This window comes from Cherax quadricarinatus, chromosome 25 (genome assembly GCF_038502225.1).
Source record: "Cherax quadricarinatus isolate ZL_2023a chromosome 25, ASM3850222v1, whole genome shotgun sequence".
In the NCBI taxonomy this organism is placed as follows: domain Eukaryota; kingdom Metazoa; phylum Arthropoda; class Malacostraca; order Decapoda; family Parastacidae; genus Cherax; species Cherax quadricarinatus.
Window position 1 is genome coordinate 15,606,945 of NC_091316.1, and position 17,818 is coordinate 15,624,762.

The window sequence follows — 17,818 nt, forward strand, 5'->3', positions numbered from 1 at the left end:
ACTTATTCAGTGGCTAGAGCCTAGGGAATGAGAGGAAATCTGGTTTGATCAGAGGAAGGTGAGAGGTAGTGCCCATTCCTTGCAACAAGACCCTCAACTACCATCATGTCACCTCCCACGCTGGAGATACAACTCGTAAGGAGAATAAAGTACTTAACTCAGTGGTGACTTGTACTTAGCGTGGTGAAGACTTGTCTGTGTGATCTCTGTGAATCTGAACCAAGATGTCCTTTCTTGAGCAACTCTACCAGCAGCTAAAAGAGGAGCTTAGGGTTGCTAAGCTCGAGATACGGCGATTGACGGAGGAAAACAAAAGGATTCGTAGTAATCCTCCTGTTGTGAGCCCTCAGGTCAAGAGGGGAACCTGGTCAGTAACCGGGCAACATGGAAGAAGCTGAAGATCAAGGAAGACTGTTGGAGTGGCAGAAACAACGAAGAACCAGAAGACTACTGTGGAAACTTCCAACCCATTTTCGGTGTTACCCGACGAATGTGGGTTGTCTACTGGGAACGTCATAACAAACATGAAGGAAGCATTGGCAGACGAGAGTGAGTCAACATCCCTTGAAAACCCAACGAAGATCATCGAGAACGTCACAACGAGCTCTGCCATGGAAGGTAAGAACATTGTTTTAGTTGGGGACAGTCAGGTTAAGTTTGTGGATAGGGCCTTTTGCCTTAGGGACAGGAAGAGGAGGCAGAGTGTATGTTTTCCTGGGGCTGGGATAGGGGATATTGTTAGCCGTATAGGCGATATCATGAAAGGTAATGGGAGCAATACTATTATCTGCCTCAGTGCGGGAGGCAATGATGTTGGCAGACGTAGGAGTGAGGACCTGATTAGCAAGTATAAGACAGCAATAGAAATTATTAGGAAGAAGGGTGGGAACCCTGTGATATGTGGCATTTTGCCTAGGAGAGGAGTTGGAAATGAATGGTTGTCCAGGGCAATTGGTGTCAATTGCTGGTTGGACAAACACTGTAAGGAAAATACATCAACAATCATAGACAACTGGGACCTCTTCTATGGCAGAAATGACATGTATTCCAGGGATGGGGTTCACTTATCTAGGTTCGGGGTGGAAGCACTGGTCAACGCAGTGGAGGGAGCTGTTAGGTCTTTAAACTAGAAATAGATAGTGGTATGGGTTTTTGTGGAAAATCAATGAATTCTGAGTGTAGCGATAGTGTGAGTTTTAGGGAAACCAGTTATAGGTAGAATGAGGTAGTTATTGGTGAATATTGGAAAGCCAGTGGCATTAGGTGACAAGGAGAGTAAGAGGTATAGTGGTGGAACAGAAATCAGCAGGAAGAGAAAAGAGAAGGGAGGTTTTCTGAAAATATATTATACTAATAGTCGTAGTGCAAAAAATAAGATGAACGAATTGAAATTAGTTGCAAGTGCGGGTAACACTGATGTTTTTGCCATAACTGAGACGTGGTTTAATATGAAAAATAGACATGCCTGCTGAATGTCACATTCAGGATTTTAAATTGTTCCAAGTAAACAGAAGTATAGGAAACGGGGGTGGGGTGGCATTCTATGTCTGAGATTGTTTAAACTGTTGCATAAAAACGGGTATAAAGTCTGAATCACGTACTGAGTCTGCTTGGGTAGAATTTTCAGAGGGTCACGAAAAATTTATTTTAAGAGTGATATACTATCCCAGACGCTTCAACGTTCAAACTCTCCAACACAAGCTCAACCAGGTCGAGCCCTCAATCCAGCTCACACTTGAAGAAGAAGTCGACAACACTCTTCCTTTCCTTGATGTTCTTCTCTGCAAAGCTGACCATGAACTTCGTTTTAAAGTCTATCGAAAACCCACCAACCAAAACGATCTTCTCCACTTCTACTCTCACCACGACACCAAAACTAAACGTGGTGTAATTATAGGCTTTTTCCTTCGCGCACTCAGAATCTGCAGCAATGAGTTCCTTGAGGAAGAATGCACTATAATTGAACAAGTATTTTCCAAACTTCACTATCCTCCTCACTTCATCAGAGACTGCAGACGGCGGGCATTAAACATCCTCAACACACCCAGAGAACACACTGCCAAGAAGAGATACATAGTCCTCCCCACCAACTCTATTGCCAAACACGTTTCCAACATCTTTTCCAATACCTCATTCCAAGTATCTACCTCCACAACCACGACCATCAAGGACATTACCAGTAATAGATAGGACAAGCTTCCATCCTCTGCAGGGGTATACATAATCCCATGCAATGACTGAAGCAAATTATACGTGGGCGAAACATCAAGAGACCTCCAAACACGTATTTCAGAACACCAATACGCAAGCAGGTTTGACGATCCAAGAAATGCCTGTGTACAACACCGAAATTCACACAACCATTTAATCAACTACAGAAACTCAAGACTTATCGCCAGAGAAGACAACACTCAGCACCGAAGAATCCTGGAATCATCACTTATCTCTATATCCAACAACTTCAACCAGAGCAACGGCTTCTATAACATAGCTGAACCACTTGCCAAGAAACTTCTTCATCGCTATACTACATAAGAACATAAGAATGGAGGAACAATGCAGAAGGTCTGCTCATACACTTATCCAATCTCTCTTCCAAGCTACCCAAGATTTTAGACTCTATAACCCCACTCGGTAGATCATCACATGCAGCATTCTCCACCTAACCCCAGTATTCTCAACCTGACTATAAATACTCGCGTACCTTCCACCCAGGTAGATCTGTTTGTGACTTTAAAAAGCCCACTGTGTGGGCGAAACATTGTCAATAAAGGATCACATTATACTGCATATGTGTTCATATTTCCCTCTCACTCATGCATTTATCTAACCTAAATTTGAAACTACTAGGCAGACTGTTCCACTCATCAACTACCCTATTTCCAAACCAATACTTTCCTATATCCTTTCGAAATCTAAACTTAACTAATTTGAATCCATTACTGCGGGTTCTTTCTTGAAGGGATATCCTCAAAACCTTATTTATATCCCCTTTGTTAATACCCATCTTTCACTTATACACTTCGATCATGTCTCCCCTCATTCTTCGTCTTACAAGTGAATGTAGTTTGAGTCTTCGGTCGTTCTTCGTACTTACCTATGTCCTTTCTTCGCACTTACTTACCTATGTCCTTTCTAAATCTAAATTTATCCAACTTAAATCCATTATTTCTGGTTCTTACCTATTTCGGCACCCTCAGTACTTTATTAATATCACCTTTGTTTAACCCCATCATCCACTTATACACTTCAATGATATCTCCCCTCATTCTACGTCTCTCCAGAGAGTGGAGATTCAAGAGTCTATCTTAATACAGGAGATTTCTTATACAGTAAATCATTTTAGTCATTCTTCTCTGTATGTTCTCCAATGAGTCTATATCCATCCTGTAGTAAGGAGACCAAAACTGAGCAGCATAATCTAAATGAGGCCTCACTAGCGATGTATAGAGCTGAAAAATAACTTTTGGACTTCTGTTACTTATACTTCTTGAAATAAATCCTAGCAATCTGTTAGCCTTGTTGAGCACATTTAGGCACTGCTGTCTTGGCTTCAGATTTCTGCTTACCATGACTCCCAAGTCTTTTTCACATTCTGTATGATCAAGTTCTACCTAGTTTATAGCTTCGAGGGTTATTTTCATTACCAAGGACTAGAACCTTACACTTATCCACATTGAACTTCATTAGCCATTTTTCAGCCCAAGACATTAATTTGTCCAAATCCTCCTGGAGTTCATTGGTATCCTTCTGAGAATGAATCATACGGCCTATCTTTGTATCATCAGCAAATTTGATATTGTCACTTGTAATTCCTTCATCAAGGTCATTAATGTAAATTATGAACAACAGAGGGCCTAAAACTGGTCCTTGTGGAATGCCACTAGAGAGTAATCCCTATTCAGATTTGACCCCATTAATGGAAAATCTCTACTTTCTGTTGGTAAGCCATGCCTCTATCCATGCTAGAACTTTACCTCCTATACTATGAGCTGCCACTTTTCTTAAGACTCTCTTGTGAGGTACTCTATCGAAGGCTTTACTAAAATCCAAATAAACAATATCATATTCTTGATCACTGTCTACTGCCTCAAATGATCTATTGAAGAACGTTAGTAAATTTGTCAGGCAGGAACGACCTCTCGTGAACCCATGCTGAGATTCATTAATCAAATTATGTTCTTCAGGTGAATTCTATTTGTTTTTTAACAAGTCGACCGTCTCCCACCGAGGAAGGGTGACCCAAAAAAGAAAGAAAATCCCCAAAATGAAAATACTTTCATCATCATTCAACACGTTCACCTCACTCACACATAATCACTGATTTTGCAGAGGTGCTCAGAATACAACAGTTTAGAAGTTTATACGTATAAAGATACACAACATATCCTTCCAAACTGCCAATATCCCAAACCCCTCCTTTAAAGTGCAGGCATTGTACTTCCCATTTCCAGGACTCAAGTCCGGCTATATAAAAATAACAGGTTTCCCTGTATCCCCTCAATAAATATTACCCTGCTCACACTCCAACAGCTCGTCATGTCCCAAATACCATTCGTCTCCATTCACTCCTATCTAACACGCTCACGCATGCTTGCTGGAAGTCTAAGCCCCTCGCCCACAAAACCTCCTTTACCCCCTCCCTCCAACCTTTTCGAGGACGATCCCTACCCCGCCTTCCTTCTCCTACAGATTTATACGCTCTCCATGTCATTCTACTTTGATCCATTCTCTCTAAATGACCAAACCACCTCAACAACCCCTCTTCAACCCTCTGACTAATACTTTTATTAACTCCACACCTTCTCCTAATTTCCACACTCTGAATTTTCTGCATAATATTCACACCACACATTGCCCTTAGACAGGACATCTCCACCGCCTCCAACTGCCTCCTCGCTGCAGCATTTACAGCCCAAGCTTCACACCCATATAAGAGTGTTGGTACTACTATACTTTCATACATTCCCTTCTTTGCCTCTATAGATAACATTTTTTTGTCTCCACATATACCTCAATGCACCACTCACTTTTTTTCCTTCATCAATTCTATGATTAACCTCATCCTTCATAAATCCATCCGCTAACACGTCAACTCCCAAATATCTGAAAACATTCACTTCTTCCATACTCCTCCTCCTCAATTTGATATCCAATTTTTTTGTATCTAAATGTTCTTTGGGCAGCATGTATAGTGCTCAGAAAACTCTCATGTTGATAGCTCTCTTCGTTACCCCAGTCCACAGATGACAAGTGTTCTCTAAGCCCATTGTAATCTGCTAAGCGAAAATCTGGGACCGTTACTAAGTTATCCCTATTATCATACTTCCATTCAATGCTCAAGGTAACTGATTTATGATCGCATGCGCCGAGTTCCTCTGTAATTGCTAAATTATTAACAAGGGTGTCCTTGTTTGCCAGAACCAAATCAAGCAGGTTATTTCCTCTTGTAGGTCCTGTCACAAACTGCTTCAAAAAACAATCCTGAACTACTTCTAAGAAATCGTTAGATTCTAAATTCCCACTCAAGAAATTCCAGTCAATCTGACTAAAGTTAAAGTCCCCTAGAATTACTACGTTATCGTGCCTTGTGGCCCTAACAATTTCCTCCCATAGTAGTCTCCCTTGGTCCCTATCTAAGTTTGGGGGACGGTATATCACACCTGGAGGGCATCTTGGCTCAGTTTACGGAGAAGCAGTGGACTGATCACACCGACTCAAGGGTGAGGGTCTGATTACCTCAAACTCCTCCTATTCTTCACCATTCTTCTTTGTATGGACTGATGAAGCCACTGTGTGGAGAAACGTTTCCACAATAAAGATACCCAAGTGTTGCACATGTGTCTAATTTATCAACTTATTGGTTCTCTGAACCATTCATCTACAGAACTGTCAAAGCTTATTGCCTGGGTAACGTTTATTCTGTTAGTGGGTTGGATTTGTGAAGGACCTGCCTAGTATGGGCCAACGGGCCTACTGCACTCTTCCTCCTTTCTTATGTTCTTACGTTTAACAAACTTGAATTAATTTGTCACATATAAATTACCTGTGAACCAAAGCATCGCTAAGGATGGGTATTTCGCCGATTTCGATGGTATAGATGTTGGTATCAGCCTAAAATCGCAAAAAATAAAAATTGGTATCGTCCCATCCCTAATATAAATAATAATGAACACAAGATCAGCATAAACAGCACCTGTGACTAAAACTAGAGAGACTACAGATAATTAATTTATACTATTATTATTATCATTACTAGTATTATTATGCGTTATTACATTCATATTACATTCATACATATAACGTAGGTGTCGTGCAACGCCTGGGAAGCGGGAGACCACCTTCCAACAAAGGAATAGTAGAACAGCAGATTATATTCCTATGATCAAGAGACCTTCACCGACATCAAGGCAGCCACCACCCCTTTCCTCCCCCAGTGAAGGGAAATTAGTTTTACAGACGCACTAAGTGTAGGAACAAAAACATAATAACACTAACAATAAATCAATGTAAATAATACAGCCTAGTTATTTTTTTAACAAGACACAGTTTCTCAGGCATACGCATGTTCATAAACAATATCTGGCTGCATTAGGCGAGTCGTTATGTATTTTCATTAGATAAATTACTTTAGGCAAAATAGCTTTAAACTATATAATTTATTTATTCTAACTGACGTTGATAGTGTAATGGAAGAAGAGTTTGTAATTGGTGTAGGTGGAACTAAAGAGTTTAAAATGTTTAGGGAATAGTGAGTTACACTCAGTGAGGGAGGTGTGAGTAACATTCAGTAAGGGAAGTGGGAGTAACATTCAGTGAGGGAAGTGGGAGTAACATTCAGTGAGTGAAGTGTGAGTAACATTCAGTGAGGGAGGTGTGAGTAACATTTAGTGAGGGAGGTGAGACCAACATGCAGTGAGGAAGGTGGGAGTAACATTCAATGAGGGAGGTGAGACTAACATCCTTTTGTGGTGACCGGTGCTCCTGTTGTGGTAGATGGTGTACCTGTTGCGGTAGATAGTGTTCTTGTTGTGGTAGTTAGTACTCCTGTTGTGGTACTGGTGCTCTTGTTGTGGTCGTTGGTGTTTCTGGTATGGTATTTGATGCTCATATTGTAGTAGCTGATGCTCTTGTTGTGGTAGTTGATAGTGTTTTGTGATAGTTGGTGGTCGTGTTGCAGTAGCTAGTGCTTCTACTGTGATGACTGGTGCTCCTGGTGTGGTGACTGGTGCTCCCGTTGTGGTGATTAATGCTACTGTTGTGATGACTGGTGCTCCTGGTGTGGTGATTGGTGCTCCCGTTGTGGTGACATGCTGCTGTTGTGATGACTGGTGCTCCTGGTGTGATGACTGGTGCTCCTGGTGTGGTGATTGGTGCTCCCGTTGTGATGACATGCTGCTGTTGTGACTGGTGCTCCTGGTGTAGTGACTGGTGCTCCCGTTGTGGTGACATGCTGCTGTTGTGATGACTGGTGCTCCTGGTGTGGTGACTGGGGCTCCCGTTGTGGTGACATGCTGCTGTTGTGATGACTGGTGCTCCTGGTGTGGTGACTGGTGCTCCAGTTGTGGTGACGACTGATGCTGCTGTTGTGATGACTGGTGCTCCTGGTATGGTGACTGGTGCTCCTGGTATGGTGACTGATTCTCTTGTTGTGGTGACTCGTGGTCTTGTTATAAATGGTGATCTGTCATCGTGAGTAATTCTACTTAGGTTAGGTAAGGTTCGTCAAGAACCAGAACAAGTTTTTCCTGATGCGTGTCTTAGTCACATGATTACCAGCCGTTGGAGCTTTTGGTCATCTGACCGGGGCCTTCCACTGGCTTACCGGTCCACCCCTTTACAAATCGATGGTTATTATAACCATTTTGCTGATGCCGAATTCTCCTTGAATAGTGGCCGCGAGAGAGAGAGAGAGAGAGAGAGAGAGAGAGAGAGAGAGAGAGAGAGAGAGAGAGAGAGAGAGAGAGAGAGAGAGAGAGAGAGTAGAGGATGAAAAGGAGTAGATGTTACTGGACAACTATGAGAATAAAGTGTAGTACAACAACAATAATAATAATAATGAAAAATATAATTACCTCATATTTTCACAATATATTATTTTTATGTTGTCTTGTCTATTACTTATAAATTTTTTTTTCATTATTGGTCTCGATTAATTGTAAGTGAACATGAGCAGCAAGTATTTTGTGCTAGGGGAATATGTGAAGCAGGTGTAAGGTGAACATTAGAAGCAGGAATAAGGTGTTGCTACGTTAACAAGGGCAAGTGTAAGGTGCTAAGTGAATATGGGCATCAAGTGTATGCGTAACTGAACATGGGTAGCTAATACAGAGTAATAAATCAGAGAGGTGAAACCTCAGCTCCAAATTACCCATCTACCGCATTAGCTCTCACACCTGAATCTTCCAGGACTACAAACTGAAATTTGTTGCCACTGTAAACTTCAGAGAGAGAATAAAGACACACATACACACACATATACACACACACACATACATACATACATGCATACATACATACATACATACATACATACATACATACATACATACACACATACATACACAAACACACACACACACACACACACACACACACACACACACACACACACACACACACACACACACACACACACACACTACCTATTACAGTAGCAGAAGCAGCAACGGGTAAAGTTGTCAGGACTAAACAAGCTAATGAAGATCCCTTTGGACCCGAGCATTTCTGTAGCAGAAATGCTCGGGTCCAAAGGGATTCTTGTAGATGGCAGTGCAAATCCACAAGATGGGTGGCTGGGAGTCTTCTGGATCGATGACCTTCTTGTTACTATACGAAATGTAATGTTCATTACTACGCTAAATACACATGAAAGTCTAAAACGAAGATTTATAATCAAGTATTATTTATCTGAATGGCATCACACATGAAAGTTCATTTAACAAAGTCATATCGGATAAGATATGAAACTATAAAGAATTGAGATGTCCTATTTATGAAAGAGAAGACCACCAACTTCCTATAGGAGACGCAGGTTATCTCTGCAACCTTTATGATGAGTGGCCAAACCCTGAACCTAGATAAATGAATGTATATGTGGGTATACGAGTATGAACTCAAGATAATTCAAAATGAAACACTGTGAATAAACAAAAGAATGGACGGAGACTCGAACCGTGGTCCTAGTATGTAGCAGGCGCAATGCTGTATCACTGAACCTCTAAGCTTTTACAGACAGCATTTCTGTGATATAATAGTAACCCTAATGTCTCATCCCACAACCACAGAAGTTTATATATATATACATAGAGTATATATATATATATATATATATATATATATATATATATATATATATATATATATATATATATATATATATATATATTGTTCGGGAGAGGGGTGGGATTAAATTATGAGGAATTAAATACAAAATGGGAAGTGACACAGTTACTTTTTGCTGATGATACTGTGCTCATGGGAGATTCTAAAGAAAAACTGCAAAGGTTAGTGGACGAATTTGGGAGTGTGTGTAAAGATAGAAAGTTGAAAGTGAACATATAAAAGAGTAAGGTGATGAGAGTATCAAATGATTTAGATAAAAAAAATTGGATATCAAACTGGGGAGAAGGAGTATGGAAGAAGTGAATGTTTTCAGATATTTGGGAGTTGACGTGTCAGCGGATGGATTTATGAAGGATGAAGTTAATCATAGAATTGATGAAGGAAAAAAGGTGAGTGGTGCATTGAGGTATATGTGGAGGCAAAAAATGTTATCTATGGAGGCAAAGAAGGGAATGTATGAAAGTATAGTAGTACCAACACTCTTATATGGGTGTGAAGCTTGAGTTGTAAATGCTGCAGCAAGGAGGCGGTTGGAGGCAGTGGAGATGTCCTGTCAAAGGGCAATGTGTGTAAATATTATGCAGAAAATTCGGAGTGTGGAAATTAGGAGAAGGTGTGGAGTTAATAAAAGTATTAGTCAGAGGGCTGAAGAGGGGTTGTTGAGGTGGTTTGGTCATTTAGAGAGAATGGATCAAAGCAGAATGGCATGGAGAGCGTATAAATCTGTAGGGGAAGGAAGGCGGGGTAGGGGCCGTCCCCGAAAAGGTTGGAGGGAGGGGGTAAAGGAGGTGTTGTGGGCGAGGGGTTTGGACTTCCAGCAAGCGTGCATGAGCTTATTAGATAAGAGTGAATGGAGAGAAATGGTATTTGGGACCTGACGAGCTGTTGGAGCGTGAGGAGGATAATATTTAGTGAAGGGATTCAGGGAAACCGGTTATTTTATATAACCGGACTTGAGTCCTGGAAATGGGAGGTACAATGCCTGCATTCTAAAGGAGGGGTTTGGGATATTGGCAGTTTGGAGGGATATATTGTGTATTTTTATATGTATATACATCTAAACTGTTGTGTTCTGAGCACCTCTGCAAAAACAGCGATTATGTGTGAGTGAGGTGAAAGTGTTGAATGATGAAAGTATTTTCTTTCTTTCTGGGCCACCCTGCCTCGGTGGGAGACGGCCGACTTGTTGAAATATATATATATATATATATATATATATATATATATATATATATATATATATATATATATATATATATATATATATTTTTTTTTATTTTTTTTTTTTTATTATCACACCGGCCGATTCCCACCAAGGCAGGGTGGCCCGAAAAAGAAAAACTTTCACCATCATTCACTCCATCACTGTCTTGCCAGAAGGGTGCTTTACACTACAGTTTTTAAACTGCAACATTAACACCCCTCCTTCAGAGTGCAGGCACTGTACTTCCCATCTCCAGGACTCAAGTCCGGCCTGCCGGTTTCCCTGAATCCCTTCATAAATGTTACTTTGCTCACACTCCAACAGCACGTCAAGTATTAAAAACCATTTGTCTCCATTCACTCCTATCAAACACGCTCACGCATGCCTGCTGGAAGTCCAAGCCCCTCGCACACAAAACCTCCTTTACCCCCTCCCTCCAACCCTTCCTAGGCCGACCCCTACCCCGCCTTCCTTCCACTACAGACTGATACACTCTTGAAGTCATTCTGTTTCGCTCCATTCTCTCTACATGTCCGAACCACCTCAACAACCCTTCCTCAGCCCTCTGGACAACAGTTTTGGTAATCCCGCACCTCCTCCTAACTTCCAAACTACGAATTCTCTGCATTATATTCACACCACACATTGCCCTCAGACATGACATCTCCACTGCCTCCAGCCTTCTCCTCGCTGCAACATTCATCACCCACGCTTCACACCCATATAAGAGCGTTGGTAAAACTATACTCTCATACATTCCCCTCTTTGCCTCCAAGGACAAAGTTCTTTGTCTCCACAGACTCCTAAGTGCACCACTCACTCTTTTTCCCTCATCAATTCTATGATTCACCTCATCTTTCATAGACCCATCCGCTGACACGTCCACTCCCAAATATCTGAATACGTTCACCTCCTCCATACTCTCTCCCTCCAATCTGATATTCAATCTTTCATCACCTAATCTTTTTGTTATCCTCATAACCTTACTCTTTCCTGTATTCACCTTTAATTTTCTTCTTTTGCACACCCTACCAAATTCATCCACCAATCTCTGCAACTTCTCTTCAGAATCTCCCAAGAGCACAGTGTCATCAGCAAAGAGCAGCTGTGACAACTCCCACTTTGTGTGTGATTCTTTATCTTTTAACTCCACGCCTCTTGCCAAGACCCTCGCATTTACTTCTCTTACAACCCCATCTATAAATATATTAAACAACCACGGTGACATCACACATCCTTGTCTAAGGCCTACTTTTACTGGGAAAAAATTTCCCTCTTTCCTACATACTCTAACTTGAGCCTCACTATCCTCATAAAAACTCTTCACTGCTTTCAGTAACCTACCTCCTACACCATACACTTGCAACATCTGCCACATTGCCCCCCTATCCACCCTGTCATACGCCTTTTCCAAATCCATAAATGCCACAAAGACCTCTTTAGCCTTATCTAAATACTGTTCACTTATATGTTTCACTGTAAACACCTGGTCCACACACCCCCTACCTTTCCTAAAGCCTCCTTGTTCATCTGCTATCCTATTCTCCGTCTTACTCTTAATTCTTTCAATTATAACTCTACCATACACTTTACCAGGTACACTCAACAGACTTATCCCCCTATAATTTTTGCACTCTCTTTTTTCCCCTTTGCCTTTATACAAAGGAACTATGCATGCTCTCTGCCAATCCCTAGGTACCTTACCCTCTTCCATACATTTATTAAACAATTGCACCAACCACTCCAAAACTATATCCCCACCTGCTTTTAACATTTCTATCTTTATCCCATCAATCCCGGCTGCCTTACCCCCTTTCATTTTACCTACTGCCTCACGAACTTCCCCCACACTCACAACTGGCTCTTCCTCACTCCTACAAGATGTTATTCCTCCTTGCCCTATACACGAAATCACAGCTTCCCTATCTTCATCAACATTTAACAATTCCTCAAAATATTCCTTCCATCTTCCCAATACCTCTAACTCTCCATTTAATAACTCTCCTCTCCTATTTTTAACTGACAAATCCATTTGTTCTCTAGGCTTTCTTAACTTGTTAATCTCACTCCAAAACTTTTTCTTATTTTCAACAAAATTTGTTGATAACATCTCACCCACTCTCTCATTTGCTCTCTTTTTACATTGCTTCACCACTCTCTTAACCTCTCTCTTTTTCTCCATATACTCTTCCCTCATTGCATCACTTCTACTTTGTAAAAACTTCTCATATGCTAACTTTTTCTCCCTTACTACTCTCTTTACATCATCATTCCACCAATCGCTCCTCTTCCCTCCTGCACCCACTTTCCTGTAACCACAAACTTCTGCTGAACACTCTAACACTACATTTTTAAACCTACCCCATACCTCTTCGACCCCATTGCCTATGCTCTCATTAGCCCATCTATCCTCCAATAGCTGTTTATATCTTACCCTAACTGCCTCCTCTTTTAGTTTATAAACCTTCACCTCTCTCTTCCCTGATGCTTCTATTCTCCTTGTATCCCATCTACCTTTTACTCTCAGTGTAGCTACAACTAGAAAGTGATCTGATATATCTGTGGCCCCTCTATAAACATGTACATCCTGAAGTCTACTCAACAGTCTTTTATCTACCAATACATAATCCAACAAACTACTGTCATTTCGCCCTACATCATATCGTGTATACTTATTTATCCTCTTTTTCTTAAAATATGTATTACCTATAACTAAACCCCTTTCTATACAAAGTTCAATCAAAGGGCTCCCATTATCATTTACACCTGGCACCCCAAACTTACCTACCACACCCTCTCTAAAAGTTTCTCCTACTTTAGCATTCAAGTCCCCTACCACAATTACTCTCTCACTTGGTTCAAAGGCTCCTATACATTCACTTAACATCTCCCAAAATCTCTCTCTCTCCTCTGCATTCCTCTCTTCTCCAGGTGCATACACGCTTATTATGACCCACTTCTCGCATCCAACCTTTACTTTAATCCACATAATTCTTGAATTTACACATTCATATTCTCTTTTCTCCTTCCATAACTGATCATTTAACATTACTGCTACCCCTTCCTTTGCTCTAACTCTCTCAGATACTCCAGATTTAATCCCATTTATTTCCCCCCACTGAAACTCTCCTACCCCCTTCAGCTTTGTTTCGCTTAGGGCCAGGACATCCAACTTCTTTTCATTCATAACATCAGCAATCATCTGTTTCTTGTCATCCGCACTACATCCACGCACATTTAAGCAACCCAGTTTTATAAAGTTTTTCTTCTTCTCTTTTTTAGTAATTGTATACAGGAGAAGGGGTTACTAGCCCATTGCTCCCGGCATTTTAGTCGCCTCATACGACACGCATGGCCGAATATGTAAAACTGGTCAATTAGCAAGAACTCATTTAAAATTAAGTCCGTTCTAAAATTTTCTCTTATACGTTTAAAGACATATTTTTTCATTAATGTTAATGTAAAAAATTTTAATTTTGCACCAAGAGAATCTTAGAAAACTTACCTAACCTTATTATAACAAGAACAATTTATTTTAGCCTAACCCAGCTAAATAAATTTTAGATTTGTTTACAGTAATTTAATACTAAACAAACACAGTGAAATATATTTTTTTCGTTTGGTTCAGAATGATTTTGGCGAAATTATTGCATACACAAATTTTCACTTGTCCTATATGGCAAGATGAACGTTGCTATTTAAGCCAAGATCGCAAATTCTGCCTATTCGGTACGACATATATATATATATATATATATATATATATATATATATATATATATATATATATATATATATATATATATATATATATATATATATATATATATGTCGTGCCGAATATGTAAAACTGGTCAATTAGCAAGAACTCCTTTAAAATTAAGTCCTTTCTAAAATTTTCTCTTATACGTTTAAAGATATATTTTTTTTCATTAATGTTAATGTAAATTTTTTTAATTTTGCACCAAAAGAATCTTAGAAAACTTACCTAACCTTATTATAACAATAACAATTTATTTTAGCCTAACCCAACTAAATACATTTTAAATACGTTTACAATAATTTAGTACTAAACAAACACAATCAAAAATATTTTTTTCGTTAGGTTCAGAATGATTTTGGCGAAATTATTGCATACACAAATTTTCACTTGTCCTAAATGGCAAGATGAGCGTTGCTATTTAAGCCAAGATGGCAAGTTCTGCCTATTCGGCACGACATACATATATATATATATATATATATATATATATATATATATATATATATATATATATATATATATATATATATGTATATATATATATATATATACATGCATCAATGCGTGTTCCTGCATAGAATACGTTTGTGTTTACATATATATGAATATATGTCTTAGTATGTGCATGAAGTGTTAAAAATAGGCATGCCAGAGACACGACAAACAGATCACCGTCATACCAGTCTTCCTCAAGAGTCCAGAGCACTGAAAGAAGAAAATTAACATGAGCTTGAACACGAGATCTCATTCATCAACAGTCAGCAAAACAAGCAAGCAGCAACAGAAGAGTAACACTAATATCTGCTTAATTAGATTCAAGGTGGTTTCATGTCTAGTACACCCTCTATCCATCCTGTGTGCGTTAGTTAAAGGAATAGTGGCACAGAATGAGTAAAGGAACTGGGCCTCAACATTTGTGTTTGATAAGCAAGCTACAGTGGTAAGGAATTATTTACAAAATTTATTGCATTCAGAACAACAGCAATAAGCTTACACAATCATGAATTCAATCCAAAAATTACAATGTAGTTACGAGTGGTTATGAGTTTAAGAGTTTTATTTATAATAAACAGTCAGGATATTTTTCTAGAATTGCTGGTAATATGCTACTGTGGATAAAATGCTTTGACATTTCTCGAACATTCGTGAGTCGTGTATGAACTCATGATTTTTTGCTTGTTTCGTATTCCAGACCAATGATAGGAAATGTGACACTGTTCCTCTGCAGCCCAACCGAAGCCGAGCAGTGGCGACATCCGAGAGTCTGCTGATTTTGTTGGGTGTCGTAGACATGTGGCCTCACTTGCATGCTAAGAGTGATGATAGAGGGACTGACTGATGTCAGTCAATCTACTTCTGTCCCAAGTTAATGAGGTTCACTTGAGGTTCTTTTCGTATTACTGTCCTTAAATTAATAGCTGACCTCCTAAAGTTGTAATCCTCCTTGAAAGCATAAGTCTTTGCTAATTCATCAATTCTATTACGTGTTTGAAGGACAAGGTAAGAGATAATCTACTTCAGCTAAATAATCCTGGACCTGTAAAAAAAAAAAAGACGCCTCAACAACCAATTAATCATCAGTCATTCTCTTTAAACATATAATCCAAAACAGATGTGGTCACTTAATTTTTTCCCCACTTTTGCATATATATCTTTGACCTAGTTCCCGATTTCTCCCTGTATACCCACATCCTACTACCCACTTTCCTTATTTACCATTATCCTACTATCCTATCTTTTCCAATAAACCATTACCCTACTACCTTATCTTTTCCTATATACCCTCATCTTGCTACCGCAGGATGAGGGTATACACCCTTGCTCTACTTCCCAACCTCTTCCTATATATCCTCATCCTACTTCGCTATTTAATCCAGTCCTCTTTTCTTTTCCGCTCATCATTATCATTCCTATCGTCAACAATGTGAATAAGAGGACGTGTTGAAAACAATGATAAGAATTCACTTTGGAGAGAAAACTTCAGACCACGATTCGGTCTGTCCTGCAAGTTGTCTTGATGATGTAGTTCGAAACGAACCGAAACTTCGTCAAAAGTTTCCTCTCTAAGGTGTGGGTTATTTGTGAACTGGTTCAGTCACAGTATTGTGGCTTTTCTTGTTATTTACGGAGAAGAATGTAAAAGATGTAAACAGCAGATTATTCCCACGGAATATAAATGTTAACAAAAGCGTAGAAAGCATTACGAAGGTCTGTTAACTTTTTATGACTATTTTCTGGTTATTTTCTCTGTTATATCTTTATGGTTCCGAGGATCATCGCCCTCGCTGGCCTGGTCTCAGCTCAGGTCTCCTAAAATGGAAAGTTAATGTTGCAACAATATGAACTATTAAAAAACAAAAAAGGCCCAATACTGTGATTGGATCAACACACAAACAACCCGTATACCTTTGATATACCTTTGAAGAGTTTTGAGAGTTTCACTACTCTCTGAGCCCGGCCATGGGCCAGGCTCGTCTGGTGCTTGCCTGATCAACCAGGCTGTTGCTGCTGGAGGCCCGCTGCCCCACATATCCATCACAGCCTGGTTGATCTGGTACCTGGTGAAGATACTTATCTAGTTTCCTCTTGAAGGCTTCTACACTTGTTCCAGCCGTGTTTCTGATTACTTAAGTTAAAATGTTGAATAGTCTGGGACCCCGAATGTTGATACAGTGTTCCCTTATTGTCCTCACCACACCCCTGCTCCTCACTGGGTTTATTTTGCATTTCCTCCCATAATTCTCACTCCAGTATGTTGTTATGGCAGTGTGTAGATTTGGGACCAAGCCCTCGAGTACTTTCCAGGTATATATAATAATGTATCTTTCTCTTCTCCGCTCCATTGAGTACATGTTCAAGATCTGAAGGCGTTCCCAGTAATTTAGGTGCTTTACTGGTTCAGTGTGAGCCGTAAACGATCTCTGTATTTGTTCCAGCTCTGATATTTCTCCGGCTTTGAACGGGGCCGTCAGCACTGAGCAATATTCAAAGTGAGGGAGTACTAGCGATCTGATGAGTGTCACCACTGGCATTATTTCCCTTGTTTTGAAAGTTCTCAATACCCACACCGTCAACTTACTGGCTGTCGTGATCTTTGTCTTGTTATGGTCTTTAAAAGAAAGGTCAGCTGACATAATTATTCCCAGGTTTTTTACGTGTTCCTTTCGTTCTATTTGGTGACCATCTTGAGTTTTGTATATAGTGATTATTTTGAGTTCCTCATTCTTTCCATACCTAAGCAGCTGGAACTTATCATTATTGAACGTCATGTTGTTCTCCACTGCCCACTGGAAAACACTGCTTATATCTTCCTGGAAAATTTCAGTGTCCTCTACCGTAGTGACTTTCATGCTTATTTTAGTATCATCTGCAAATGATGATACAAAAGTGTAACGGGTGTTTTTTCTATGTCTGCTATAAGGATGAGAAACAGCAGAGGTGCCAGGACAGTGCCTTGGGGCACTGAGCTTTTGACCTCGCTGATGCTGGATCTTGCATTGTTCGCT